Here is a 15,323-nt window from a genome sequence, read left to right as displayed (position 1 = left end):
CCGGGTCACAGTTTGCAGTTCAGTTCAGGGGTTTTGGCTGAGCAAATGGTAATCAGTAAATCAACAATCAGGGGTAGATCTAAGGAGGTTCCAAGAGCTACCACGAGGGCAATTACAGAGTTTGTAAATTAGTTGTTTAATTCATAAAGAAATCCCGGAGATTGACTGAAGCGGCATTTATCTACTTTGCATTTGCATAGCAAATGCAGTTCGAAAGCTACCTGGCTCGACTTCAGGCTCCGTCTGTAAGTTTATAAAATAAAAAACAAAGAAGATAAACAAACAACCTAGTCGCTCCCCAGTGGAGTCGCCATTTTTTTACAGGGAAAAGTGTCTACACAGAACAGCTTATCCCACTAAGGTGTGGTAGCTACCTTAGAAACAAACAAAGTAAAGCTACTTTCGTTTTTCCTTTAAGAAATATAGATGAGAGAAGAACAAAGAAGACCAACCTCTGTCTTGCGCTTATCTCCTAGTTCGATTCCTCTCTCTCTTGATAGTCCTTCGCTACTTGCTCCCTTGTACGCCCAGCTTCACAAAGTACCTGTAGGATCAAAGTAGCATAACACTATACAAGAATATGGATCTATAATCATAAACAATCTAGGATCAGATGTAAATTGACCATACAAATGCATAAAACATAAATGACACAAGAGTATGGAGGAAAAACTTGAATAGCTTTTATTGATAATCAAGAAAGAGCCAAGGGAGTTACAACCAGTTGTTCTGACCCAGCATCATCCTCTCAGCAAGTAAGCCCTTCTTCACCTCATACAAAGCTTAGATCACCCAACACTATGATGTTGTCTCAAGAAACCAACAACAATTCCTTACAAGATGCAAAATTCTAGCCTCTGCATCTCTGGGATGAGGGATCCATATATAGATATCTGTAAGGGAGATGAGTCAGATTTTGATTTGATTAGTGTCTTCCCTCTGATAGTTCTTGCTTCCACTTGGAGATTGATGATCTCTTACTCATCTTTGGTCGAATTCAGAGAGGCAAGTGTCACAGGAGAAGTTTCTGGAAGATTCCATGCCTCTCCACCTCGTGGATTGACACTGCCATTTGTCACTTCTCGCCCATCGCACCCCATAGAAGGGCTTTTTGAAATGCAACGCACCCATAGAGTGTACTTAGGTGAGATGCAATGCACTTTGCCTATGGAGCAGCTGAAATGATCCTGTTTTGACAAGTTTTGAGCAGTTTTTCATGGAGAACTTCTGGGAGAAGCTGTAATCAGTTGACCTTGTTCCTTTAGGGGTTAGAACAACACTCTTAGGGACTTAGGAGCCCTTGGTTTATGGACATTTTATGCTTGGGGTTGCAGTGCCCAAAAATGTCTATAACATATAGGGACCTAACATGCCCCTCTGCGTCAAAAAGTGTTGTCCTCAATGCTTGAATAGTTCTTGATGCTTCTGTATAAAATTCTTGTCCTTCCATGTGGAATCTTCAGTGAGTAAGTTCTTCCACTCAATCAGATACTCTGAAATTGATTGATTTCGTAGCTGTTGGGTTCTTGTTTCTGTGACTGCTCTAGATTCCAATATGATTTTTCCTTCCTCGTCAAGTTCTGGCAATATTGTTTGAACTGGGATCTTCTACATTTTTTGAATGAGTGGCGACACTTCTTCATCCTTATTCCATTCATCCCTTGCTTTGATTATCCAATCTAGTTGGATAATAGAAATAACATAGAAAAATGCTTCCACAACCTCATCCCTTCTTGAGAGTGCATCTACAACAACATTTGGCTTCCCATTTTTGTCGATGATTTAAAAATCATAACCCAACATATTTGTGACCCATTTTTTCTTTTCTTCTAAAGATAATCTTTGTTCTAAAAGGTATTTCAGACTATCATGATCCAGTTTTACCTTGAAGTATCTTCCCATTAGGTAAGGTCGCCATTTCTTAAGTGCATGTATTATTTCCAACGTTGCATTCTCATCAACATCTTGCTTGAGATGTAGCCGTAAAAATACCCAATAGCCTACATCAAAACTTCTTTCACTGCGATGTTGATCTGCCTCTTGTTTCATTTGATTTTGCATCAAAGTGGTGTTATCCTTTAAAAGTTAGAGAACTTTTTGTTGATGCTTGATTTGATCTTTCACTGCTTGAACCTTTTTCTTCTTGATATGTTCTTCTATCTTGAGAGTTTGAGTGGTAATTTCTTCCAATGCATTACAAGATATGGTTAGATTCATTTCTTGATGCTCGATGTGATCTTTCACTTCTTGAAATTTTTTCTTCTTGATATGTCCTTCTATCTTGATAGTTTAAGGAGTTTGAGTGGTAATTTCTTCCAATGCATTACAAGATATGGTCAGATTCATTTCTTGATGCTCGATGTGATCGTTCACTTCTTGAACCTTTTCCTTCCTGATATGTCCTTCTATCTTGAGAGTTTGAGGAGTGGTAATTATTTCCAATTCTTTACAAGATACGGTTGGATTCATGTATTCTTTCTTTGGGGTTGGTTCCTGGTGTATATCCTCTTCTTTTGATGTTTCTCGATCCTTTTCTTCCTCCTCTTCATAATCAATGTAAAATAATTTCTTCTCTGCACACTTATGACCTTTAGTGTATTTTCTATCACAACTGTAACAAAGCCCTTTTTCTTTTTTTTCTTCCAATTGTTGCAGTGTAAATCTTGTAGGTTGTGGAAGGCTAAGAGAAAAAACAATTCCATAATTATAGTCATGAGTGGTGGGATTCCTTGTTTCCATAATTTCGCTTTCAATTTTTCTTGCCAACCTGAATGCCTTCTCCAATGAATCAAGTTCCCAAAGATGAACCTCATGTTGAATGTTATCCTTTAAAGTCCCTATGAAGACATCAATACTTTTCTTCTATGGAATATCATTTATCCTTATATTCAATTTTTTGAAATCCTCAATGTGCTCTACCATTGAACCCCTTTGTTTGAGATTTATCAATTGGCTAAATAAGGTGTTACTCTTTGTATCCTCATAATGTGCTATCATTTCTTCCGTGAAAATTGACTAAGTGACAAGTGCTCTATGAGAACACAACCCTTTATACCATAAAAATTGATCCGGTTCTAAATATGAAGATGCAATACATACCTTTTGTAACAGTTGCACCTCATGTAGATCAAAATATTTCTCCATCTGTAGTATCCAATTTACCAATCATTTCCATCAAACTTCCTCATATCGCCTTTTTTTGATTTTAAGAGATCGATCTTGAAACAAATGTAACTCTATAATTTCAAATCTTCCAGTTCTAAAAGCACGAATTTTAATAGCCCTCTGCGTCCTCTTTCCAATTCCACCAGTCTTATCAAAATTGGATTCTCCAAGAAAGAGTCATGCACAATATCCCAAGATGACCTGATTATATATCTTTTCAGAAGAGAGAACTTGTATGAAGTTCCACATGTCACTGTTTCGACCTTCAGATCTGAAAACAATACACCGAAAACTACAGTCTGTATTGTTTCTGTAACTTCTTACTAAATTTCAATCTAATCCTCAGAGAGACAATTATGACGATTTTCCCTAGGTCACCTGTTTAGGATGTAATTCAGGAGTTTGCAAAAACCCTAAACTACTTAGATCATATATATGAAAATATAGCTAGACAAGATTTGAAATTTGGACTTGAGGTCTAGATCGATGTCTTCTCAAATGGGTTTTTTTTTAGCTTCTAAAACTTCGTAGCGAAAAATTTATAGCAAAAATTCCACAATGACCTATTTTAGATGAAATTCTAGAGCTTGCAAAAACCGTAACTTACTCAGATAATATATCTGCAAATATAGCGAGACAAGATCTGAAATTCAGACCTGAGGTTCAACAGGATTTCATCTCAAATGGGGTTTTTTCTAGCTTAGAAAACAAGTTATAGTGAAAATGCCACAATGACCTGTTTTGAGCAGCGAAACGCTAGAATCCAAAGCTCTGATACCAAATGTTATGAAAATAGCTCACAAAAAGATAGAAAATATAGATGAACGCCTTAGAAATAAGCCTCTTCGAGGGGGCAACCTCCTTTACATAACACAAATGAACAATTCTTGGATGATACAAATGACAAGACCTCCTTTCTATATATAGGAGTCTAAGGGGTCATAATATAATTAGAGCCGACATAACAATAATAATCTAAGGGCACACTAATAACAATAGTGGGCTTCTATGGGGCACAATACTAACAATATGGGGACTACATGGGCACAACAATATAATGAGGGGGTTGTACTAATAACAATAAGGGGTTACACTAGTAGTATAGGGACGTAACATTCGTGTAATTACTTTTTGTACATTAGTGTGTGAATTCATTGGTGTGCACTTTTTTATTTTTGGTGTATTTTTTTGCTTTGTAGACATGTGTTTTTATGCTTATCTTGTGTTCCAATCAGTTTGTAGATGTCATCAAATCATTATGTTGGTTTTGCTGGTGGTTCTTGTCGTAGCACACAGAATTTTTCTTCCACATCTTGGGCAGTCTTTGCCCTTGATGGTGAGTTGATTGACTTACAAGGTATATGCCTAGGTTGAACAAATAACAATATTGTTGAATACAATGTAGTCATTGAACTATTGTCAGAAGTAGTTGCTCTTGGAATTAGAGATTTAATTGTCAATTTAGATTCACAACTCATTGTGTTACAGTTAAACAATAATTATTTGTTAAGAAATCCACATATATTGCATATGTATGTACGTGTTTGATTACTGAAAATAAATTTGGATTTTATCACATATCAACATATTCCATGCATTTTGAATACATTAACAGATGTATTAGAAAACTATGTTCTTGATAGACATTTGCATAATTTATAAACCCAATCACATTATCATGATTCATGGACACATAAGTAGAAAATAAAACATGTATATATATGTATATGTATGTACGTATATATATATATATATATATATATATATATATATATATATATATATATATATATATATCATGTCTGTAAGAGTGTTTAAACATCAACATATCAAAAATAAAGTGTTTCGAGACACATAGCTTTCAACAACCTACAAAATGTGTAAAAGCACCTAGAAAGGCTATCAGGCTACATGTTGCTCATGGTAGCATGAGACTGCTCTGATCACTTGGGCTAACAACTGGCATAGTCTCACTGACACTCCCACGATGTGCCTCTTCCACCACAGTGGCACCTCATCTATGGTGGCATACTCTGGTATCCCCTAGGTAATCACGTCCAGGTTGCGCTCCATCTCTACTAAGGGGTCCGCCCCTTCCTCATAATCAACACCTACCATGATGGGCTACCCTCCATGCTATTGGCGACATGCCAGGTGGTCTTTCTGGTCCAACATTTGCACATTTGTGACAAGTTAAATCTCAGTTACACTTTTACAAAAAAAATTCATAAAACTTGAAAAAAATCCAAAAACAAGTTTTACTTGGGTCATTCCACCGTTCTCCCGGTGGCAGAGGTAGATCAGATCTCATTTGAAATCCATGCCAACATAAGCATAATCATCCACAAAAAGTAACTGGCAACGTAGCCAGCCGAAACACTGTGGAGGGAAATGCATTTGTTGGCCCCCTCCTCCTTGAGGCATGAGCTCACTCCACCGCACTAGACTCAGATCCTGGGGGGTAGGATCTGGTACCTCTGTATAGTGATTCCAAAACAAGGGCACCTACTCTAGAAACAAAGTAACCAATATCGAACCGAAACCAAACTTTTTCAGGTTCCCTTTCTTACCCTTGGTCAGTTGTCTCTTTATATTATCCAGTAGTCCTCCACACCAATTGAATACTGTGGGAGTCAGACATTCTATTGCATATCGGAATTGTGACTGTGACGCTTCACGAAGAGCTTGCATGCGAGATACGTGAGCTATGGTGAACAGGATCATTCTCAGAGGAAGATTATTGATTGTTGCTATCTTCACCTTCCCACTTGTGGTCATCTCATAACCTAAACAATGTCTCCTGACTAGACTATTTGTACTCTCACCTCCTGGATGAGATCCAAAGAGTTGGACTCACTCTCCCTTCCTAGACAATCCTGTGATGAAATAAATGTCTATTTCCTCCAACTCTAGCTCCTAGTATTTGATTATGAAGAGTTCCCGATCAATATTCCATAAGATGATCAAATAATGTAGCAACTCCATTTGAGCTCTCAATCCTATAGTTATGAAGAACTTAAGCAATCCATAGTTCCTCAGAGCATTGAAACATTTGGGATCTTGGGTTGCCTGATGGTCTTCTACCTCATGGCCCCATTCGTTCCATTCTAGCACCATGGTGGTAGAAATATCGTGCAAAACATCATTTAGCACAACTTAGAAACCTTTTCATGGATTAAAATTGAGAAATTTTGCTTCAAATGAGAGGTTTCCTTCCAAATTTCTGCCTCAGGCCCATCATGTTTGTTTTTAATTATAGAGCAATGTCATCACAGGGGCCTTGGATTAGGGGCATCCATCACAGGTTCGATGAGCAAAATCACGATGGACGCCCGTTGTTACACAGTAATTTGTCACTACATTTATACCAGTCTTACTACTGTGTCATGAGTCCAAATCATTCATGCTCATGCTCTCTGATGTTGCCAAATGACCCACTTTGCCAAAGTTTTTCCATCATCGCGACTGTTGTAAAAATAAACGCGCTGATGAGCGCTCCAAAATAGACTGAACGCGCTGCCATCGTGGAAGTACACGTGATTCCCGTGCTGGTCAAATTTCATGAGACATCGCGACTGTTGCTTATATTTGATCGCGCTGATATGATTTTCTCCATTATGCAGCAGCGACGTCAGCACTCCAGTACAATTATATACCCTCGATGATCCAGTCTAGGTGAGTTTGTTCTAACAGCTGGCCTTTTAGATGACTCCAGACCTGGTTGTTGGCCTTGTATATGTCTCCCTCCCTTCTCTGGCATGTCTATTTCGTCATTTGAGCCACCTTCCTTGGAGATAAGCTCATCCTCCCACCATTAATGGAGACTCCTTCTCCTATTTAAGCCTCCACCATTGCTATGAGTTGCTAGTTTGGAATTCATAGTGTTTGGAGTGTTGCTGATAGTGTGTGAGCTTGATAGGTAGTTGGTGTGACAAGTGTGGGACTGTTAGAGAGCTTAAGGAAGGTTGTGAAGTGTTTTGATCTTGTGTAAACTTGTGAGTGAGAGAGTTTTTGTCTTGGGAGATCTACCTTCAAGGGTGAATGCTTGAGGAACTTGCTAGCTGGACCCTCTTGAGAAGGATTTGACGTCAGAACTATGGTTGTATTCTTCTTTGTTTATCAATAATAGACGACTATCATTATGGTTCCACTCTTATTGTCTTTATAATGGTGATTGAGTTATATCCTTTCTGACTGATATATAGTTGCATCTATTGGATTTTATGCTTGTGTTTGTATCGTTCTTTGCATGTGCAGGTGTTTGTTCACGAGGATCATGAGGATTGTGACCAGCCGGAGCAAAGGAACGGGAGTGAGGACTCTTCTACAAGTACTAGCATTGGAATCCAGGTAGGCCTCCATAATCGGTCTTTAATTTGCAATTAGGAACCTGTGTGTTAGCGTTGTTTGATTGTTGCTAGACCCTATTTGGACTAGTAGGGATCGCCTCTGTCCGCAGAGGGGATTTACCTCCACAACAATTTGGAGACTCCGCTGGGGATGTTTACCTTGTTGTTTGATTTGTAAACTTTAGATGGAGCCTGAAGCAAGGCCAGGTAGCCTTCGAAACGCTATTACTCTGCACTAGCGAAGTAGATCAATGCCACTTCAGTCAATCTCTAGTTTGGTTTACAAACTGAACAGCTTGGAGCTCGCCTTTGTCCTTTTTTGTTCATTCTTTCCTTGAGTTTTTGTTCTTGGTATCCTTTCGAAATTTGGGGATTAGTTCTCTGTTTCTTGGTTTCCTGGTTTGGTCTGGGAGATGCCTTGTGTGTTTAAAAATTGACTGTCTTGGTTTGGGAGTTTTTGGCTTGATTGTGGCTGTTTTTGAACATCATCGCGGTTTATAATTAAACAGTCACGCTGTCATCGCGCAGCCCTTTCTGTGACCTCCTGATCATCGCGTTAATACACCAAACAGTCGCGATGGTTCTGTAAATCAGACCATCGCAGGTAAGGCGTGTACTTCCGCGCTGACATCACATTGTTGCTACGCGTAGTTCTTTATCAGCGCATTGTTGCTGTGTATCACCCATGCTGATTCCTGTAGAATTGAATTTCTTCAATTCTGCCTCCTGAACCTGTTGGTCTTGCTATCCCCTGCTGTTCTCACTTGGTTTATGACTTGTTTTTCACTATCTGGAGATTGAAGCACTCCCTTGTGAGTTTTGTTGAGCGAATCTTGCCTTTTTGCCTTGTGACCTAGTTTTATTATTCCAAGTTTGTTGGATCAGCTTTGCTTGGTTACTCGTTTGCAAAGGTTCGTTTACTGCTTGCTATTGGTTTGATTGAGCCTTCCTGTTTGCTTGCTTTTTCTTGGTTGTTTAAGTGATCGTTGTTGAACCAATCTTGACATTGTTTCGATTTCTTTTCACTACCCAGACACAGATCACAATTGTTTGGGGTCAACCGGTTTTTCACATTTGTTTGTTATCATTTTTCAAAAAAAAATTAATGTGCTTTGCCGTCAACAAAAAGAAAATTCTCTTTTGCTTTGTATTAGTTAATGAGAACTAGAAGCTTTTCATTTTGATTAGTGATTAGTGATCTTGAAGAAAAGCTTGTGAATTTCCATTAGCTGCATTAGGGAAGCTATTTGTTGTTTGTGATCATTTCGTTTGCGTGAAAGCCCTCAAACGCTCTCGTAAGTAGCATTCATCGAATGGAATGACATATTTTGGCATATAGTTTGCATTTAGGCAATTTTGAGAGATTACATACGGTAAGGCCTGAAAACCGAAACCTAATACAAGATCAACCTTAAAATGAACTGAATGAACCTAAAAACGCATTGGAACATAACACACTATTTAGAGGTCTAGGCTAAAGACGTGCTCCGCTGTCGTTAAACCTAGTCACTTTTGTTTCACTTAAGGTTGGGTGATTCCTCCTTCCGTGACGCAATAGTGGTCTAGCACGGATTTGAGCTCCCACGTACCGTCGAGTATATGGGGAGACCCCACTAGGTTATCATCCTTTATCCATAGGAATCCGTGTCTGCCGCCTTACAAGCCGTAATGCACCGAACATAGCATACGGGAAGATTGACTGCCGTACGAAAAGTCCTTGGTTTTCATATGACTGCCAAGGTGTATATGCAGTTTTACAGATTTGTTTGGTAAACCTTTTTGCCTATCTCTCTAGAGTAGTCACTTTTGTTCCTTTTTGGACTCTCTAAAAGAATATGTCCATCTGAGCACTTGTCACTTCAGGCTCATTAAACATTCGAAGGCGACTAGAGTCATCTTTTTGTCCTTTTCTCAACTCTTAAGAAATGAAAAGGTCAAGTTATGTCCTTGCGTCTTAAAATTTATTCGGCCACGATTAACATTTACCCGGTTAGATCTTGTTTGCATTAGTTTGAGTAGGGTTCTTTCTCGTTTGTGATGGCAACTTTTCCGGAGTTTACCAACCCAGGCATCCCCTCTGATGGGAATCCTGGTCATTTCCCTCCTTTCGGAAATGTTGGTGCTCCTTACATGGCAACGTTGTCTCTTCCTGGGTTAACTGTTGGGTTGCCTATTTGGTTGTTCTCAACCTCTCTGGTCCCTACTGTCTCAACTGCTGGTCAATCAGTTCCTCCACCCGAATAACATCATGTTGATTCTAAGGTGGACCTCTCCCCTTCTTCCCCTGTTTCTACGTCTCGTCTTCTACTTCGCCTGGTGAAAGTCTGGATTCAAGTAACCAGGTGGCTAAGAAGAAGAAGAAGAAGAAGACGAAGAAGAAGAAGTCTCATCAGCGAGAGGCTAAAAGTGCAGTGACTGCTCCAAATCCAACTCATGTCGAGCCACCTTCTGCTCCTCGGCGGAAGGTCAAATTTCCTTGTAGATTGTGCAAGGATGACCACCTTGTTCATGATTGTCCTGGCATTCCCAGGATCCTTGAAGTATGGTCTCCCGATCCGGCTCATCCCTCATCGTCCTCTCAAGCTCATGGTGATGCCATCCTCTCAACTGAAAACATTCAGAAGAAAGGGAAGATTTGAATCCCCTGTAGACTATGTGAGGGAAATCATCCCCTTCACCTTTGTCTGCTCATGGGTAAAGCTTCCACCGTTTTGGAAAGTCTTACAGCTTCTCCACCCCAACTTCCTGTTGGTTATCAGAGGCTCTCTTTAGACCCTCTCCCTGTTGACAAAGAGATTGACTTAGATTCTTCTCTTGTCCAGGCTCCTCTTCCCGAACCAGGCTGTGCCAAGCCTGTTCCACACCAACCATTGGTCGAAAAGAGTGTCGAATTGAGCTCACCACCCGTCGATCACTCTGTTTCGGAAGAGGATCATGCCCATGTTCTTCTCGTCTCCTCAGATTCTCCTGAGTCTAGAAATGTCTCTCCTATCCCAACTGCTCCCGAAAGTCCTTCTTCGGTTCCTATAGAGCATGGGGGCAATCATACGATTCCCCCACCAAGTAGTTTGGCCGTCTCCTTCGACTGGAGTCACCTGACTACTTTCCGCCTTCCATCCCATGTGCCTTTCCAGATTACAGTACTTGCCTATGATAAAGCAGTACCTGGCACTGTTTTGGATGAAGGTGCGTCTGTCAGTCTTATGCCATCCACTACTTGGCAAGCTTTAGGTTCCCCGCAGCTTGGGCCGGTCGCACAGAATCTGATAGCATTTGACGGGGGAACCAGTCAACCTCTAGGGGTCCTCCCGAAATTTCCTATTACTTTGGGAGGAAAAACCATCTATATGGACGTGTTGGTTGTCCAACGTGCTTTAGATTTTAGTATTCTCCTTGGCCATGACTATGTTTATGCCATGGGGGCCCTTGTCTCTTCACTTTTCCGTGTGGTTTGCTTTCCACACAACGGAAGAATCGTGACTATAGATCAATTATCGTTCTTTAGTTCCCCGGTGCCTCTTGTGCAGCTGCCACCCCCTCCTTTTTTTTACCCACTGGTTGTGTCTGCCCCACCGCAGGTCAACTATGTGGCTACCTACCTCGTGCCTGTATCCCATGACGATGCTGCCATGCATAATGTCCTGGGGGCATTGGGTCCTGACTTCCAAGATGTTGTCCTTCTACCGGGAGTGCCATTCTTGGAAGTGACGACTTCCTGTTCATTATGATGAAGTTCGTTCGGAGCATAGTTTGTGTTCCTATGTCAAGCTCCTTAAAAAATGAAACTGGATATGGTCGAGCATAGTTCCTGATCTTGTGTCAAGCTCGTTAAAAAATGAAACAAGGGTTATGAGGATAGTTCTTTTACTATGTCAACCTCATCAAAAAATGAAACAACTCCCTTTCCAAATTGAGTCTTTTGATTAAGATCTCGTAAAATACAAGTCGAGTCTTTCATAGATCTCGAGAGTGAACCTTCATTCCATCCACTTTGTTGAATGTAATGAAGCTTGGGGGGAATGTACCTCGTTTTGCGTCATTATGCTCGGGGCATGCGAACTCATAACAAGCATAGTTTTCTGTTTCAAGCTTGTGTAAACATGAAACCAAATCCAAGCAGAGTTCTCCATGGTTCAAGCTTGTGTAAAAATGAACCCATACCCATTTCACATCTTGTGATTTCCGCTTTATCCTTTAAATTCTACTCGATGAGCCTTAGTTGTTTTCATCCCATTGTCACCATCTCTTTGGCCGATCATATGCTCTCACTTGGTTGTTTTTCCTTTCCTGAGGAACCACAGCGATGAGTGGTTTTATTAGCCAGCCTCTTGACCATTATATGTTTTGAGCAGTTCCACCATTGCCGGAACCAGTTGCTGCCCTTTATACCACTCGTTCCTCTAGGACGAGTCACCTTTAAGCTCTTTTCTGACTCGTAAAGTATGAAAAGATTACCGAGTATTTTTTCCCTTTTTGACTCGTTAAAGAGAATAAAAATTGAAGTTGTCTTTAAGCTCTTTTTCGACGTGAAACAAGAAAACATAGCCGAGTCTCCCTCTCAACTCGTTAAAAGAAGTGAGAGGCGGTCACCTTTAAGATCTTTTTTCGACCATTTAAACTTAAAAAGATCATCGAGTTTTTGTCGTTTCAAACTCGTTATTGGCTAAAAAACGATGTGCTTCTGACCGCTTTTTTAATTTTTCGGGTCGAAGTCACTACTTACGAAAAGTACTCCTCGATCATACTAGTCAAGCGGTTCTTTCGAGCATCATTTTATACTTTTTTTGGCTTGAGAGACACAACTTTACAAAAAAGAACCCCCCTGGAGTTCACTTTTCTGCTGTCTTTTTAGACTCTCTAAACAGGAAAAGACGCTGAGTTCTTCCTTTGTCAGACTCGTTAAAAGTTAATGACATCGGATTCTGTCGAAATGACACCTTTCAAGCATATGCTATCCCCATCAAGCTTGTCATCAAAAAATAACTGGGGTACTCACCAGCAATGGTGGGGAACATGGAACCACAATCAATGTCGTGTCGGCAGTATGTCGCTCTTGAACATGGCACTTGTCTACGTTCGTGTCTGGGTGGGGACATCTCATCTTGTTTTTACACTTGCTTCCATGGGTTTGGGTTATCCTGTTTGATCTCTCATCTGCTCATTGCCTTGTCGCCATGACCCCTGATCATTTAATGTCAAATATTGCCAAGGCCACTATCGTGCCGCCGATATGTTCAAGAGAATTGACCTCTGCAGAATACTCAACCTCCTTTTGATACCTCACGCAAAATATCTTATCCTTCTCTGTCTCGTGTCGACGATGTGGGAAACATTATGGCCCACCTTCGATCAAGGTCCCTTCCTGTTGACTTCAGCTCATTATCCAGGAAGTTGACCGAGAGACTCCCTTCAGGTGCCTTGGAGCCTGCATGCCTCAATGGCAGGTTCTTCGTGTTCGACGCGAGGTTTTCATAATTGGCCTCCGATCGAATGATTCTGCGGGTGTTCGATGCCAGCACACTGATTTGCATGCCGTAGATTGTACCTATAGTACCTTGAGGACCATTGTCATTATTGGTGGTACCTCTCGCGTCCGTTAATAGTGTTCATTATTGACTGGTAATCAGATGATGTTCTTGCATGTTTGACTTCAACTCTTATATTCACATGCTTGAACTTGTACTTTGTTTGGGTCGAGATGGAGCGCAAGACCCTGGATTTTGTCTGTTGAGATCCAGTTGCGATTTTGTGGATTATTATGATAATTACATGACTCGTTGATGGATGGCTACGACCATACCTGAGTCTTTATGGATGGCTGCGACCATACCTTTATTATCATCATGGTCTCATTAGCTGGGTGGCTGCGTCCATAACACGGACCCATTTCGTATGTCTTTGGATGGCTGTGCCCATGCCTAGACTACATGTAATTGATTATCAAAGATATCAGTTGTACTTGCGTGCAGGTTCTTCCCGGTGGTGTTCCAGTTCAGTCAATTTCGTAAAGCATTGCACCCCTCCCACTCTCTCGGGCTTCATGCTTTAGGGGGCATCTGTTACACAGTAATTTGTCACTACCTTTATACCAGTCTTCTTACTATGTCATGAGTCCAAATCATTCATGCTCATGCTCTCTGATGTTGCCAAATGACCCACTTTGCCAAAGTTTTTCCATCATCGCGACTGTTGTAAAAATAAAAGCGCTGAAGAGCGCTCCAAAATAGACCAAACGCGCTGCCATCGCAGAGGTACATGTGATTCCTGCGCTGGTCGAATTTCATGAGACAACGCGACTGTTGCTTATATTTGATCGCGCTGATATGATTTTCTTCGTTATGCAGTAGCGATGTCAGCGCTCCAGTACAGTTATATACCCGCAATGATCTAGTCTGGGCGAGTTTTTTCTAACAGCCGGCCTTCCAGATGACTCTAGACCTAGCTGTTGGCCTTGTATATGTCGCCCTCCCTTCTCTGGCATGTCTGTTTCGTCATTTGAGCCACCTTCCTTGGAGATAAGCTCATCCTCCCACCATTCATGGAGACTCCTTCTCCTATTTAAGCCTCCACCATTGCTATGAGCTGCTAGTTTGGAATTCATAGTGTTTGGAGTGTTGCTGATAGTGTGTGAGCTTGATAGGTAGCTGGTGTGACAAGTGTGGGATTGTTAGAGAGCTTAAGGAAGGTTGTGAAGTGTTTTGATCTTGTGTAAACTTGTGAGTGAGAGAGTTTTTGTCTTGGGAGATCTACCTTCAAGGGTGAATGCTTGAGGAACTTGCTGGCCGGACCCTCTTGAGAAGGATTTGACGTCAGAACTATGGTTGTATTCTTCTTTGTTTATCAATAATAGACGACTATCATTATGGTTCCACTCTTATTGTCTTTATAATGGTGATTGAGTTATATCCTTTCTGACTGATATATAGTTGCATCTATTGGATTTTATGCTTGTGTTTGTATCGTTCTTTGCATGTGCAGGTGTCTGTTCACAAGGATCGTGAGGATTGTAACCAGCGAAGCAAAGGAACAAGAGTGACAACTCTTCTATAAGTACTAGCGTTGGAATCCAGGTAGGCCTCCATAATCGGTCTTTAATTTGCAATTAGGAACCTGTGTGTTAGCGTTGTTTGATTGTTTCTAGACCCTATTTGGACTAGTAGGGATCACCTCTGTCCGCAGAGGGGATTTACCGCCATCATGTTTGTTTTTAATTATAGAGCAATGTCATCACAGGGGCCTTGGATTAGGGGCGTCCATCACAGGTTCAATGAGCAGAATCGCGATGGATGCCCGCATTTTTAAAATTCAAAATTCCTCCCTTTGACAAGCGAAAACTGAATGAAAAGGCATAAAAATATAGTGGATTGCAAGAGTACAGGCATAGATCTTACCTTCTGAAGACGGTTCGAGAAATGATGCCCTAGATCTCCCGCAATGGTCAATTGAAAATCGAGGAAAATAGAGCACAAATGCACTCCTATAACTTACTTTGGTGAAATGGTACAAATGTTTTTATTTATGGGTTATTTATAACTTTTGAGTTCATTTTTGCAAATATTTTATTAATATTTTATTATTATTTCTCGATATCAGTGATGGGTGAATCTCTTTGTACAGTTATAGGTACTTTTGATGGATACAGTGATGATTTTTTTATTGATTCACACAAGTTTTGTTTTATCTCTTTTTCAGACTCATTAAAAATAAATGACAAAGGAACCCCCTTGGAGTCATCTTTAAGCTCTTTTCTGACTCTTGAAACATGAAAAGATTGTCAAGTACTTGTCATTTCAAACTCGTGAAATTAAA

This window comes from Pinus tabuliformis, chromosome 8 (genome assembly GCF_031772625.1).
Source record: "Pinus tabuliformis cultivar Carrire ecotype Pingquan chromosome 8, CPIR1, whole genome shotgun sequence".
Classification (NCBI taxonomy): Eukaryota; Viridiplantae; Streptophyta; class Pinopsida; order Pinales; family Pinaceae; genus Pinus; species Pinus tabuliformis.
The sequence above is the reverse complement of the archived record's forward strand: the minus strand, read 5'-3'. Positions refer to the sequence as shown.